This window comes from Dipodomys ordii, unplaced genomic scaffold (genome assembly GCF_000151885.1).
Source record: "Dipodomys ordii isolate 6190 unplaced genomic scaffold, Dord_2.0 Scaffold50, whole genome shotgun sequence".
NCBI classification, from domain to species: domain Eukaryota; kingdom Metazoa; phylum Chordata; class Mammalia; order Rodentia; family Heteromyidae; genus Dipodomys; species Dipodomys ordii.
The window spans coordinates 10,742,063-10,759,072 of NW_012267266.1; positions in this window are offsets into that span (position 1 = coordinate 10,742,063).

Consider the following 17,010-nt stretch of genomic DNA (forward strand, 5'->3'; position numbering starts at 1 on the left):
TGACCTTTTCTGCTTGTCTCAGACATATACTAGTTATTGCAAAGAAGGGAAACCATGCGATCTATGTTTCTTTGGGCCTGGCTTACTTCACTTAATATAATTTTTTCCATTTCCTAACAAATGGGGCAATGTCATTCTTTCTGATGGAGGCCTAGAATACCATTGTGTATATATACCACATTTTCTTGATCCATTCATCTACTGAGGGGCATCTGGGTTGGTTCCAGATCTTAGCTATGGTAAATAATGCTGCAATAAACAATGTTGTGTTGGTAGCTTTAGTATGGTTTTGTTTGTGATCATTTGTGCGTAAATGCCCAAAAGTGGGATTGCTGGGTCATAGAGGAGCTCTATGTGGAGTCTTTTGAGGAACCTCCATACTGCTTACCAAAGTGGTTGAACAAGTTTACACTCCCACCAACAATGCAGTAGGGTTCCCTTCTGTCCACATCCCCTCCAGCATCTGTTGTTATTAGAATTCTTGATTATAGCCATTCTAACTGGGGTGAGGTGGTAGCTCAATGTTGTTTTGTTTTGCATTTCTTTTATGGCTAGAGAGGTTGAGCATTTCTTCATGTGTCTATTAGACATTCTTATTTACTCTTCAGAGAAATATGCCATCAATGAGAAGATCGCGGCTGAAATCAAGGAAGCAACTCCATTCGTAATAGCCCCACAAAAAATAAAATACCTAGGAATTAACTTAACCAAGGAAGTGAAGGACCTCTATGATTTCCTGAAAAAGGAAATCAAAGCAGAACTTAGGAAGTGGAAAAACCTCCCATACTCCTGGATTGGAAGAATCAACATTGTGAAAATGGCAATACTTCCCAAGGCTATCTACAAATTCCATGTGATACCTATCAATATTCCAATCTCATTCTTCAAGGAAATAGAAGAGACAATCCAAAAATTCATATGGAACAATAAAAGACCTTGAATAGCAAAAAACGATCCTTATCAGAAAGAACAGTGCTGGAAGAATATCAATACTACATTTCAAACTCTACTTCAAAGTCATAGTAATCAAAACAACTTGGTAGTGGCACAAGAACAGACCTCAGGACCAATGGAATAGAATCGAAAACCCAGAAATGAACCCACAAACCTACAGCCACCTAATCTTTGATAAGGGAGCTAAAAAATTAGAATGGAAGAAAAACAGCCTCTTTAGTAAATGGTGCTGGCAAAATTGGCTAATCACCTGTAGAAAACTAAAGCTAGATCCTTATATATCACCCTGCATCAGAATCAACTCCAAATGGATCAAAGATTTTGGAGTCAAAGCAGACACCCTGAAAACATTACAGGATGGAATAGGAGAAACCCTAGGTCTCCTTGGCACAGGCCAAAATTTTCTTAATAGAGACCCAGAAACACAACAAATCAAAGAAAGTTGGACACATGATTATTTTCTTATTTTTGCTGTATATTCAGCTTCACAAATTTAGTAGACTTTCAGAGATAAATTACTGGAAAGAACTTTTCAGTGTTTACATGCTGCTCTATTCTTGTTTAGTAGACTTAATTTATATCCTCCTGATTATTTAAACATAAATATTGGTTTAGCATCATCTTTTATGGTCATATGTACATAGCTATTGAGCTATTCTGCTCATCTGCTAAGATTATCCCAGACATATAGTAATTATTGATAAAAAGGGAAACCATGCTAAGCAAAATGAACTCTGAGAATGGACACAAGAAGATTTTCTTTGTTGTGGTTGTTTTTTTTTTTTACTGTACTATGTGATTTATTATTCCCATTGTATGTTCTTCCCCCTATAATATATCCTCTGTTCTTACTGTTCTTACTGTATTTAATTTTGGTGCCCTGGTATTTTATATATGTTTATTTGAATTAGGGAAGAAAGGGGAACAACTGAATGGCGAGGCAAAGAACAAGGCTGGAACCAATACAACAGCGATGCACAAAAGGCAATATGCTGGAAACAATCTGTACAATGCACACAAGGCAGTATGTTGAAACAATCTGTACAACTTGGAGGGGGGTTAGTGGGGAAGGAAACTAGGAGAAAATTGAGGGAAGGGGTAACGCGATTGATAAGAAATGTACTCATCTCTTTACTTTTGTAACTGAAACCCTTCTGTACAGCACCTTGACATAAAAAATCCCCACAGAAACATATATATTATTGTAACATATATCAATATTTTGTAAATATTTACTTTCCTGATATTAATGTAACATGTAAAATAATTGAATTAAGTGTGTAAAACCATAAACATTGTAAAGAAAAATCAACAATAGCCCAATAACAAAAGATAATACATGTATATGGATTAAGAAACATGATATTAGCTATATTGATATATAATAGACAAATGACAGAAGAACTCAAAGCAACAAATCATAAAATATATACATGGATATTATATCCACTTTTATAAATTAAGCAGTATTATGTCTATTTGCATTATTAAATATTCTATTATAAGGTTATTTACAATATTTAACTATTATTTGATGTTGATATATTTTCTAATTATTTGCTATAAATGTTGGCTTATATCTGAAAATGTAATTATTGACACAAATATTCTCACTGTTTGAATTTCTTAGTAATTACCCAGCACCCAAGAAAAGTGGAATGGAAATAACTTTTAAAAGTGTACCATAATAGAGCCAAAGCTCAGAAGTTTTATTTCAAGATTTCTACCTCTAATTTTCATTAAAAAATTATATATGTAAATATTGAAACTGAAAATCCAAAGTTTGTTGAAAAAATGTGTTTATTTTAAGGCAGCTTAAAGTAGATCAATGTAGTAGATATTCCGGTATGTAATATATTCCCAAATAATAAAATATTTTTATTCCCCATATTAACTTTCAAATTTGTTATAAACATTTTTTGTGGTAACAGACAAGTGATATTCTTCCTTGCTACTTTTTGTAACATATTTATAAGGTACCATGTGATTTTTTTTGTTGCTTTGTATGTCCCTCCCCCACGGTATAACCCTTGTTTTCACTGTATTTGATGTTGGTATAATTTGGGAATGGGAAGAAAAAAAAAACAAATCATTTACATAGGGATACAGGTGGACCCATTGCAACAATGAGATGTACAAGTCATCATGTCGAAAATGAATTTACAATTTAGGCGAGGTAGGGAGGGGGTGTGGTGGTGGGGTGGTGTAGAAGTGGAGATGGGAGGGAAGGGATGGTAGGGGAAAAACAAAGGAGGAGGCAACAATGCTGGATAAGAAATGTACTTATTACCTTGCTCATGTAACTGTAACCCCTCTGTACAGTATTTTCACAATAAAAACTTATTTAAAAACAACAAATAAGCGATATACTTTCCTAAATATTACCTAATTTAGTAATAATCACGGTTTCAACTAGATGCTGTGATTGAATGAGAAAACCTAGATATCTGATTAAACTCAGTGCCACAAGGAATAGATTTGCTGTGGATAAAATATTAGCAATTTTTTTTACATATGTGAATTAGTAGGGAAGGTAGAGACACAGATTATCTTCCACTGTATCTGTAGATATCATTTTGATAAAATGCCTAAAATGTATCTTTTTCAATTATGACATGGAGACCCAGAAATTAGAAAGATTTCTGAAAGCAACATCTTTAAAATGTGGCACTTAAGGATCACAACCGAATTTTTTCATTTTTTATTTTAAGGATCTTATTTGGAAATGTGTTTGCCTTCACCAACTCATGCAATTGTGTTTTGTTACTAGTTCTAAAAAGAATTGTGTGGGCTTGCAATTTTTTTTTTTAATTTATGGAATACCCAACTAGCTGAGCAAGCAAAGATTCATTTATTTTTATGTCTATATACAAGGAACTTTTATTGTTTCAGAAAGCTTTCCATTTTCCAGTTGATACTTGTGTCTTTATATAGTGAAGTTGACAGAGGTCTGATTGCCTAGTAACTCAGTGGCTGTTAACTTTCTCATCTCCGTAGGTCCAGATTATGCAACATTCATTTCAGAGTATGAAATTCAATATGATTATGACATAATCACAATGCTAATTGCAAGTAAAACCTCCTCTAAAATTAATATTGGAAGCAGAATTGCAGTCAAAGCTGAATGAATTAGGAAGTATTGTTATAACAGGATGCCCTGAGGGAGATTAGGGAGTTTTGAAAAAAAAAATAGGTTTGATTCAGGAAATAATCCCTAATAAATCTTCAGACAAGACCACCTTTACTTCTAGAAACTGTAATTCCTGTGGGTTACATGGTGAGTCTTTTGTTTTATTTCATTTTGCAACTGGCTAATCTCTTATACAAATAAAAATAAGCCTTTTTGACATCTAGTTTTTCCTTCTTCAATGACTCATTGTTATGTTTTGTTTTCTAACTTGAGCAACTTATGTCTAAGGAGACATCTCATTCCACATTTGCTTGATGTAAAAATAAAACATATCTTTTCCTTTCTCCTACTTACCATTAAATACGTAGTTGGCATTTCAGTTTATGTTCTGTTTCACAAAAATAATTGCAAATATAGATATGTAAATTACAAATACATTTTTGTGGCTGTATTTTATTATAATTTGTTGATTTTGTACAATGTGGGATGAAATTTGGCATAGAATATAAATGAATGTTCTACTTTTGAATATTTAAACTCTAATCAGCAGTCACTTGATACCTAGAACTTAGTAGACCACACAGACTTTTTGTATAAAATTTAGCTTTTAAAATTTAAAAAAATAGCAGTTTTTATAAATACGTTTCCTGCTTTAGTTCCTTTAAAATTAGAATAATTAAAAGACTTTATTTTGCCAAATTTTGATTTTGCTTTTCTAAGGAATATACTATTTGAGTTCTCCCTTGAATCTACCATATTTCAAGAAACACATTTGTATATACTTACTGACCCCCAATGTATTTACTTGTAAGTTTATAATCTAAATACAACTTCCACATATAAGGGAAAAACAGACTCTATTACACTGTTGGTGAGAATGTAAATTTGTTCAACTGCTCTGGAAAGCAGTATGTAGGTTCTTCAATAGACTAAATATAGAACTTCTCTATAATGCAGCAATTCCACTCTTGGGCATTCATCCAATTGACCACAAACAAGGACACACTAAAGCTACCAGCACAACCATATTTATTGTACTGTTCTTTACCATAGTAAAGACACAGAATCAATCCAGATGCCTCTCAGTGGATAAATGGACCAATGAAATTTGGTATTTATACACAATAGAATTCTACTCATCTTCCTAACATCACATTATCTGACCTTTTCTGCTTGACTCATACATATACTAGATATTGCAAATAAGGGAAACCATGGGACTTATGTTTCTTTGGGCCTGGCTTACTTCACTTAATATAATTTTTTCCAAGTTTTTCCATTTCCTAACAAATGGGGCAATGTCATTCTTTCTGATGGAGGCATAGAATTCCATTGTGTATATATACCACATTTTTTTGATCCATTCATCTACTGAGGGGCATCTGGGTTGGTTCCATATCTTAGCCATGGTAAATAATGCTGCAATAAACATAGTTGTGCTGGTAGCTTTAGTGTGGTCTTGTTTGTAAACATAATGTTTTTTTCTTTCATGCATTTGTTTCTAACGCATTTATAAGATTATCTCTTTGTTGCTTTGTATGTCCCTCCCCCACAGTATAACCCCTGCTTTCACTATATTTGATGTCAGTATAACTTGTGGAGGAGATGGGGAAAAACAAGTCGTTTAAGGTTACAGGTGGACCTGTTGCAACAATGAGAAGTGCAAGTTGTCATGTCGAAAACGAGCTTTACAACATTGGGGGGGGTGCCTGGGAAGGGATGTGAAGGGTAAACAAAGGAGGAGGCTGCAATGCTTGATAAGAAATGTATGCATTATCCTGCCCATGTAATTGTAACCCCTCTGTACAGTATGTTCACAAAAAAAAAATAAAAGGAAAAAAAAGAGTTCTACTCATCTATCAGAAAGAATGCTATTGCATCATATGTAAAGAAATGGAAAGACTTGGGAAAGATTATATTAAGCAAAGTAAGCTAAAGCCAAAGAAACATAGAGGAAAGGAAAAACAGATGCTTGTAAACCTACTGATTTACAAATAAGAGGGGTCTCTTATTTGCTATGCTTTGGGGATATTTGGAACACCATAAAAGAAATGATGCTTTTATGTTTGAGGGTGACACTTTGTGAAGCTGTGCAGGTGGACAAGTCCAGCATTAGTTTTCTAGTTTCAATGTACATATATTTTATAGCCTGTAAAATATATGTGTCAATGTTCCCAAATTCTCACATGACTCCAAATGTTCAAGGACATTCTTGAAGCATTATTTGGGGGTAAGGAAGTTTAGATTGGATGTCAACCACAAACGGGGTCTCTATAAATGAATACAAAAATACCAAGTTATATATACAACAAAAGTGAAAGCAATGATTTATTTTTCATTATAGGATCCTCATGTTACATTTTGCATTCTATATTCTTATCACAAGACTAGCCAGATGTGACAGAACTGTCTAATCCATGACTTTCACTTATGTGAAGTCAGTGTGCTCTAAAATTTCATTACTATAGATGTTCCCTGCCATTTAATGTTAGACATAGCATTGATGTAATTTGTCTTGAAGCTTCAATTAGTACTATACTGGGCCTGGATCTCACACTTATAACCTATTTTTTAAATGACCCAAACAGTTCATACATAAAAATCTGCCTTTCTCTCCCTAAGTTCCACATCGTTTACCTGGTGACTGGTTCTCATAAACTCATTCTGACATTCACAAAGCAAATGTCCTTTGAGTTTTGATGGCAGGGTCAGGTGACCCACCAGATGTGGCATTATGGTGTAGTTTGAAGGATGTAGACAATGTTTGCATTAACCTCTCAGCCACTTTCTCATAGAGGTTAGCAGCCTAGGGGTTAAATAAAGATGCTTCATCATCCAGAATTTTATAAGTCCCTGACATGATGTCAAGGGATCTACTCTATCCCAAATGAGAAGGTAGTTCTGCACATGGTGGAAAAGCAGCCTGGAAATGAGACCCAGTGTTCTTTGCTTACTTATCAGTGTAAAGACACAAATCTATATTCTTATCCCTTTGGTAATATGTTTTTACTGAACCTCATTATGAAAAGACTGGGCACAAATAGAGGGATGAAAATTTCATCCTGATTTTATGAATTTCTGGATGGCAAATAGATTTATTTATTTCTTAGACTATGGTTTTGTTATAGATAGGGTAAGTTAGCAAACAATATCCTTTCAAATTGTTAATTCACTAAGTAAATCTTACATTAACAGAACTCCCTTTTCTCCTGCTTTATACTTTATGGCAAATAGAAACACTACTAGAACATAGCAACACTAGCAGCTTATTCCAAAAAAGGATGAAGGTGCTTATAGGAATTAATACACTTAAACCCTATATGCATTTATTTTTTCTAAGAATTGAAACTTAAATCTAAACACCTGGCTTTTCCTCATTAAGCCCCTAACTTCCTTTAATGTGATTTCCTTAAAACTTGATATTTTCTCCCCTACCATGTCTAATTTATGAAAAGAGAACATAACAGCTATTTGTAGACTAAAATGTTCCAATAGCTTCAAGGCAATGCAAATATCATTTTACAAATGTGAAATCTGTCATGATTTTCAAGTAATTGGAAAAAAAATCCTGACAATTTTCTTTTGTAAGCAGTAGTGACAGCAAAAAAGCAATAATTCCTATTAAGAAGTGATTTAATGCATCCCAATGTGTATGCAGGCATACAACTATTACGTCAATAAACAGAGCTAATCAGTATAATATGCTGTAGTCAGGGGATAGCCATGCATACAAATGCAAAGATAACTGGGACCTAGCCTTATCTCTCTTATTGTGGGTTTTTCTCAGTGGTGATAGGCTTTGAGACACCCCTATGTGAATTCTCTCACATTTGTACCTGTCCAAGATGTCTGTTCTCTAGTTCACTCTTATCAGTTGCCTATTCTGGAGTCATTTTTATTCCACTCTAATCTTCCTGGTGTATCTTGCTGCCTTTGCATGTGTAACTTTGATTAGGGTATTCTCTCCACCATTCTTGACAGGAAGGCCAAAGAGGAATGGGGCTGATCTCAGTTATAAAGAAGATATCTACATATACAGGTCTACATATATGTAGATATCTAAAAAGATACCTACATATATAGGTCTACATATATGTAGATATCTAAAACTAGAATTTACAACATAGTTAGGTTGATTATATATCTTTAGGTATGTATAAAAAGTAAGTATAAAATAAGCACATGGGCACATTTTATATGAATCTATAGTCAGCAGCATGATATATGCTAATCTGATTATGCAAAGTTACAGAATATATTATTGACCCTGGACATGAATGAGAAGATTAAAAAGCATAATCTTTGCATAGTGCTACAAACGCTATATAGTTTCTTAGTGCTGTCAGTGACAAAGATTAAAGTTAGCTACAATTTATTGCATATTTCTACTGCATTGCCTGATTTGTACATCCTTGTTTTTTTCCAATGTTGTTTATCCCCCCACACACACACACAACTCTTCTCCAAATCCCAGACAAAGTTCCCTTTTTTTTCTGAAATTTTTTTATTGTGAAAATACCATACACAGAGGTTACAATTACATGGACAAGATAATGAATACATTTCTTATCAAGCATTGTTACCTCCTCCTTTGTTTTCCCTTCCCATCCCTTCCCATTCCCCCACCCACTCACCCCGCGCCAAAGTTGGAGAGTTCGTTTTTGACATAGTGTTGTACATCTCATTGTTGCAATGGGTCCACCTGTATCCCTATTTAAACGATTTGTTTTTGCCCTTCCCCTCCACAAATTATACCAACATCAAATACAGTGAAAACAGGGGTTATACCGTGGGGTATTATGTTAGAAACAATAGCAAGAAAGAAAAACCATTTGAGTCCTTATATTGGGGTTCATTTCGCCTAACATCAACTTATGTGACCGTTTCTGCTTGTCTCAGACAAATAAGGGAAACCATGGGACCTCTGTTTCTTTGGGCCTGCTTACTTCACAAAGTTCTCTTTTGATGGAAGAAAAGACAAGGGAATCCGTAGCAGAATCAGGTTCACATGGTGTGGGATCTAGGCTACAGCATCAACACAGTAGTTGTTCTTGTAGTACTCTACTAAAAATTCTAGCTTTTGAACTGTCCTCCAGGAACACACTCCAAAGCTGATATCTTTGCAGGATTGTGCCTTGACTTAGGACAGAATCCTAAAGCAGAAACGTTAGAATGAAGAAGAGAATTATGAATGAGAAGAAACCCTGGATTTTCCACTTAGTGGAACTCTGCAGGCCTATGATCAGCTTGGAACTAGCAATGAAGACTTTTTTTTAAGCAATTGTGCTTTGCCTTCTGGATGCATTTTTAATTCTCTGAGAGTAAAATTATTTTCCGTTTAAATATACACTGCTCTTGCAAACCTTCCTAGATGTTCACAGTAAAAGTGCTACCTATACAGCAGTATCAAGATGCTGAGTTAAAATTCAGGTCTCTGACTTCCAAACTGATTCCTTTAAAATCAGGCTAAGATGTTCAAAGATTGTACAAGGGACAACTTGTGTCGGTGTTTATATCTACTAGATTAGAAGTTAGATATTTCCTGGAAAATTGTAATTAAGTTATTCTCATGAAAATGAGTTGTTTCCCGGATACCAGAGATGCACTTTTAGCCTTCATTAGTTTCATAAGATCTGCTGTATGGGGCTGGGAAGGTGGCTCAGTGGTAGAGTGCTTGCTTTGCATGCATGAGGCTCTGGGTTTGATTCCTCAGCACCACATAAGCAGAAAAAGCCAGAAGTGATGCTGTGGCTCAAGTGGTAGAGTGCTAGCCTTGAGCTGAAGAGCTGAGGGACAGTGCCCAGGCCCAGAGTTCAGGCCCCACAACAGACCAAAAAAAAAAAAAACTGCAGTGATTTGTTCTATTACAAATGCTTAAACTGTATCCGTCTCTAAATCCTAAGTGAGCCAATGTCATGGAAGAGGAAATAATTTTTATTTAACCCTTTTTTTCCCTGTAAGTAATAGTGTCCTAGAAAGTCCCAATATTTTGATACTAACTGTACACAGATATTCATAAAATATGGATAAATTGATAATAAATTCATATGATATCAGAGAGGTTAAGAGAGAGTGAACACAATTGCAACTATTGACAAAAAGTAGAATTGAAGATTCTTTCTACACAGCAGGTACAGATATTTGACTGTATCTTCTCTGAAAAAGAGACTGCTTTTTGTATTCAAGATAAATTCGAAATAAATATAGTTTTGAACCTGGGAATTACATTTGCTTTAGTTATGATTGTTGGATGGACTGATCTTTTGTAGATACATCCTGAGAGTGTTGTAAATTTCCCCATTGCGTTTTTTCACTAAGACTTCTGCCCTCTCACAAAAATCAAAACCAGTATTACACTAGTCTCTATTCCCACTCCACCTTCACTAACGCTGAACAAAATATATAGTTACATTAGGAAGATTACCTTGAGAAAATAGGCTGAAGGCATGTCATCTTCTAATACTTTGCAAAATGTCATGTGAAAGCATATGCTCAATGATTGTTGTACCACTTTAAGCCTAGGTATGTAAATGCCCAAATTAAAAAAAAAAAAAAGAGCCAGACGGCCAAAGTTTTTTTTATGAATCTAGCCAAAATGTCAGTCTGATTGGTAAGTGATGATGTGAAATACTAATATAAATTTCAATACATTCTGCTCAGATTATTTGGACAAAATTAAGTTGTAGTTGAATTCTCTGAATGTACTTGAATGAATGTGTATGTGTATTCACACACATACACATACTTGAAATGGAAGGTACTCACTTATAAATGAATAGGACACCTGAGAGAACTTTGTAATGTGTTTTAAAAATAGATTGTTTGTAGATTCAATTGAGAGGCAGAAATATCTAACTTCCTGAAATAGCCATAGTATCAGATATATTCCAGCTTTGGGAGGTTGGGAGAGGGAAACAATTACTAAGGCTGTGGTGTTTAGAAAATTTGGGCTTAATACATCTATACTTGAAAAGAATGATGAGTTTGGAGACATGTTGTCTCTTGGTGTTGGGATGAATGCTAACTATGCATATCTTTCCAATATTTTTCTGATAGTTGTTATTGATTTGTTTTAGTGTACAGATGAACAAAGAGAGCTCAAATAGGAAGTAAAGGAGTGGTAAGAATGTATGGGAAGTGATTTCCTTCCTGGCTTCATTATTGTAGGTCTTGGAAGCAAATGGCAAGATTAGAAATGTCTGTACTTTATTTAAAACAATATTTTTAAAACTTCTTATTATCAGCTTTAAGTAGTTGCACAAAGGAGGTGCATATAACAAAGCAGTTTATGAATACAATGCATCTTCATCAGTGTCACCCCCTTTAATATTCTCACCTCTTTTCAACTCACCCGTTCCATTTTAAATTTTGTAATATGAATTCTTGATTACTTTATTCCCCCCTCCTTTTCTACATTTGAATTAACCAGTGTACAATAGACTGTATGGAGAGCTCAAATTATAAAGACTAGAAAGACTAGGTCAATGCCCAACAAGATCAACACTAGAAAATGGGTACATCCAAGAGGAGGGTGGGGTTGAGGGGAAAGGAATAAAACAACACTTTTGAAACAAGTCTTGGCAGCTGTGGCCTCCATGTACACCGACATCTGCAACATACTCATCCAAAGAAATGGATGGAGCACTCTTTTTCCCAATTGTCTCATTCGTCATGTTTACAGATATTACTCCTGTCACCTTGTTTATAGCTCCAATTAGGTTAATATTGCTGCCATTGACCCTGTTTATGATACTAGTTTGGGTACTTAGAGTACACATGTATTCTTTAAGTAGGCTAAGATTACAGTATCGAGGACACTAATGAGTGAGACTTTAATTCAAAAAAGCTAAAAGTAAAATTACTGTTTTAAAATAGGACTGATTGAATATGAAGCAAAGATCATATTAAAGATGAAGTATGAACTGGGTGACCACTAACACAATTAATTATCTCTTCAAGAACTCATTATAACTTTATAATTATTTGTAAGTTACACAACTCTCATGTGATACCACTTTTAGTACCCCATTATATACTAGCATACCTTTATGTGGCATAAAAATTACATAACCAATAGTACACATTATCACTATTCATATTTAATACTTTAACTTTTTGTTTAGAAATTTCAAAAGCAATTTTCTGCTATCTAGTTACTTTGGATGTATTATTCGGTAAGAATTTTTAGCTAGTGAAATTGAAAATGAATATAATGCCATGTGTCTTCCCTTATACAATTCAATCCTTTCTATAGCAAGGACTACATTTTAATCTATCATAAAGCCTTAAAGAAATTCATTGTTAAAATGATTTTACAGAACAGGATATTTGTATTTGTCTAGTACAAATCAGAAAAAGACACTCTTTATTCCACAAGCATGACTCTCCTGAAGGTAATTTGCAAAAGGTATATCAGAATTAATATATTTTTCTTGAAATATGTAACTTAGCAATCTTTATATCCATAATTTCATTCTGGAATTTTACTGATCTTTAAAATTACATATCCAGCTCACCAGTTGATTGACAAACCAGTTGAAATAAAGTACCTTGCACTAAATGCAAAGGGGGAATAAGTAGGTTCAACAATGTTCTTATTTAAGCATTAGTGCTAGATTCACTAGAAAAAATATTAGTTATTCTCCTTTAAAAGAATTGAGGTTTTTGTTAATTAAGAGATTTCATTAGTAAAATTTATTCAGCTTGAGCTTACAGTTTGATCTTAGTATCAAGGAGCTACATTGTTGCTTAATGTTGAAAATCTTAAGATTTGTTTTGGACCATTACTATCTGCACTTAAAGTGATCTTGAGGACTTTGGGTGTCTTTATAAAGATATACATAGTTGTCTAACAATATTGATAGAAAATACTGTCTATAGAGGAAACCCAGCTCTCCAATGCCCTTAGCTCCACCCTAGTTTTGTATTTACAAAGCATTCTATATGATCTATTATTAATTCTTAATTCATTTGTGAGACAAGATCTATCTATGTAGACCAGGCTGGCATCAAACTCACGAAGAACCTGTCTTATCCTTAAATGTGCTGAGAGGAGCTACATATCTTCATGGCTGGCTTATAAATGGAAGTAGTTTAAAATCAAATATAATTTTCTTTTGAAAACAGTTTTGAATAATTATTTTTCTCTATTCTTTTCTGTACTCTATACTAAAAAGTGTGGTGTCCACACAAGAGTCTTGGGTGCCTTCACTTTCATGCAGCATACTCATTTCATTTTAGGGAACAGAATCTAATGGTTCCTCCTTATAGTCTTATTGATAACAATTGTGTATGAAGGAATTTGTGAATCTGAATACTATTCCTCACATAATCTTTATTACTTTTGTAGTTTAAGTATTCATAAGAAAACCATTGTAGGCAGATAGGAAGTAGGTCATACCAGTATTAATTTCTCCAAATTCCAGTTTTTGTACTGCCCAGTAACAGGGCTTTGAAATGTAGATAGGCTTAACCAGTATTTTGAAATTCAAGAAATAAAATAAAATTATCTAAATTTAGACAAAATGGATCTGAAGTTTTACATAAGTGCAGAAATGCTTTTTTTTAAAAAGGATATAATATTTAATTGGTTTAAATCTAACACAATTAAGAATATTTAGCCTAAAGTAATTTCTTTCTAAAAACAATTCTAGCATAACATGCTTTAGGCCTTCAGGGAAATGATGTAACCCTGAAAGAGCCTGGTCTTGTTCACAATGATAATGAGATACACATATTTTCCTTGTGTCACCTTGGTTTTTTACAGTAATCTCTCTGGGGCATCTTTTCCCTTATCTGTGAAGTGAGGGTTGAACTGTATGATTCTGTTGTCACTTCCAACATTCACGATGTGCCTCCCCTTTTGTGGATTTTCCATTTATAGAGACTGACTATAGTAGTTCTCTGGAGATGGGTAATTCCATACAGGTGAGATCTCAAAACATGCTCTCCTCACCTCCTCACTTTCCTGCAAGGCCCCAAGGAAAGCTAACTGACAGTTGAGATTATTTTTTAAGCATTTCAGCAAATGCATTTTTAAAAATTCTGGCATATTGATAGTTAACTGTAATTTATCAAAAACAAATTATTTGACTACTGACAACTGTCTTGACTCACACATGAATTGCACTTTGTTAAAAGGTCCTCAGAGAAGTATCATGTAAAAGTTATTACAAGTCAGTATCATGATACAGAAGTGCAAACTACTCTTTTGGGATGGCTTTCCTTAAGCCTGTATCTATTATTAGAACAAAAAGATCATTCATCAATTAGCAGAAAACAAGAAAAGATATGTTTAATGCCTCATGACATTTAACCTGTGAAATATTTCATGTAATCACTTCTAATTAGCCTGCCAAATGTGCTTACACGAATCTATGCTCTTAAACAAATAAAACAATATAGGCAAATGTTTTGGTTCTTAGGAAGTAAGATAGATATTTCAATGGTGGTATAATTTAAGTTTGTTTATATTCTATAATTTTCTAAATGCTCAGGAAAAGTTAATAAGCAATATATTTTATTTGGGAATGGTACTAACAAGAGATGTTGCCTGCTCAGGAGAAAGCAGGGAAATAATTTTAATAAACAACCTAGAGGCATTAGAAATATAGTAAAGAAATGATAAAACCAAGATTTAAGTTGTGAAAATGCAAATCATTACACAGGAGAAGGAAATATCCAAATATAGCTAGTCAGAGAGTGAGACAGACCCAAGAAAACAGTTAAAGGCAAAATAAATCTCTGGATGATTGTGCCTAGCAGATGAGGTATGAACTAGCATTATAAAGGGCAGGAAATATTCTTTTGCATTTATACACCATAAATAGGCATCATGGTATGAGAAGATAAAGGGCATGGCACCTAGACATTGGATTCAGCTTCTGCTATATAACAACAAAAAGGTATGCATGCCCAGTTGGGCACACAGCTATGCAGAGACCCGATTGCTAGGGAATTACCACAGTAGAGAGAATTTGTATTACTTATGTATTCTCTGGGCTTCTTCTAAGTTAATACAGTACAAAGAAATAGGCCAGGATATAGTGGCTTTTCATAGAACAATGCCTAAATCCTAGGCATTAAAGAGAAATTCCACACACAATGAATATCAACTTCCTTCCTATTAAACATACTCTGTCTTCTAAACACATTGCAATGGAAAACTAAATTCTTACACACCAAGAGAATATTTTTTAAAATATCAACTCAAATTGCTATTTGGTTTGTAGTCATATAGCACAGAATGACCACTGTCTTTATATCTGTCAAAGAAATTAATTAAACTCATATAGACATTTTTCTGTCTATTGATCAGATGAGCCAAAATGAGCCACCTCCACATTAGTTAGCTTTCCTAACTTAATTTAGGATTATAGTTTAAAAAGCACCTGTGTGTCTAATTATATATGGTATTGTTTTCCATTATTAAACTTTTCCACCAATTCTTTATTGACCCAGAGGACATCAGTACTTTAAAGAAACTTTGTGTCTCCCTATCTGCTGGCACACACTTGTTTTGAGTTTGCAGTTTACAAATCTTTTCGCTCAGTATTTCCTGCCTTTAATCTGCTTCTGTTAAGTTTATTTTAGAAAGGGTACCTGGAATTGTTTTCAAGTTCAACTGTGTAGGTATGATTAATATATATATATGGAAATAATGGAATTTTTAAAATATTATATAAATAAGTCGTGATGTTAAGACTAGACTGGTATGCATGCATTACGCACACCTTTTAAGCATAGTCAACATGAGGAATCCCAGTACAATAGCCCTTGTAATGATGACTGCATTCATTAGGCCTGTAGGGGGGAAATTCACAGCTTTTAAATTGTTTTCTTGGATTATCTAGATTTTCTTCTGTTTTGACAAAAAAAATTGGTATTAAGTAGGAATGATAGATTGTGTTGGGAAGGAGAACTGGATGCTATTTGCCATTTATCCTAGCAAATGGCACAGAAGAAAAACTTTATAAGACTGAGTGACAAATCCACATGATCTTCAGTGAGCAATGTTTAATGGGTTTATTTATTTTAGAGATTAGTTTTGAACTAAAGAAAGTAAAAAATATGAAGAAGTTAATTTTCTGGAATGAAATTTATACATGAGTGTATATAGTGCTGATTGACTTTACACCTTTACCATGTGCCCTCTGTAATTCAGTATCAGTCAACAGATAAAATGCACCAGAGGATCACCAGGTGGTTTAATTATTTTCACAGGCTCAAACCACATGAGGCCGTTTGTGAAAAGAAAGATAAAAATTGTCTAATGCAATAAATATGATTATAATGTAAAACATGAATCAAAAGCCAGAAATGAAAATTAGCCTTTACAAAAGCCATTTGTCTAAGTTCTGTTTCTGTCCAGCATTACCTTGCCTTCAGGAAAAACAGAAAAAAATGACAAACACAGTTACACACTACAAGTATTTTGATGAATCAGTGAGAACGATTTGTCCTTTAATATAGCAACTTTAAAAATCATTCTTTTATGAAAAATAACCATCTTGGGGCTGTGGACCTAAGAGAATCCTGTTCTTTAAAAAAAAATCCTGGCTTTTGAGCACAGGAGCTTTGATTTCTATTGAGATATGGTTATGGTAGGCCTGCTGGATATCTCAGACTACTTTTATGATACATTTTAAGAACATATTTAGTTCAAGGCAGTTTTTAAGCAAGCAGCTGAATTTGGAGCCAAAAAACAGTCAAACTAGCATCCCAGAATATAACTACTATTTTACCCATCACCAGTAAATCCATTGAGAAAGAAGTCAGCTGGAAAATCAGAGTATTGTATCTTGTTAACAAGATTGACAGATAGAGCAGGATTTTTTTTCCCCTTTGTCCATTGAATTCCAATACTCTGGCTTGGCTGTATGAGCTTGTGATTCTAATATACAATTAAACCAACCTATGCATAAACT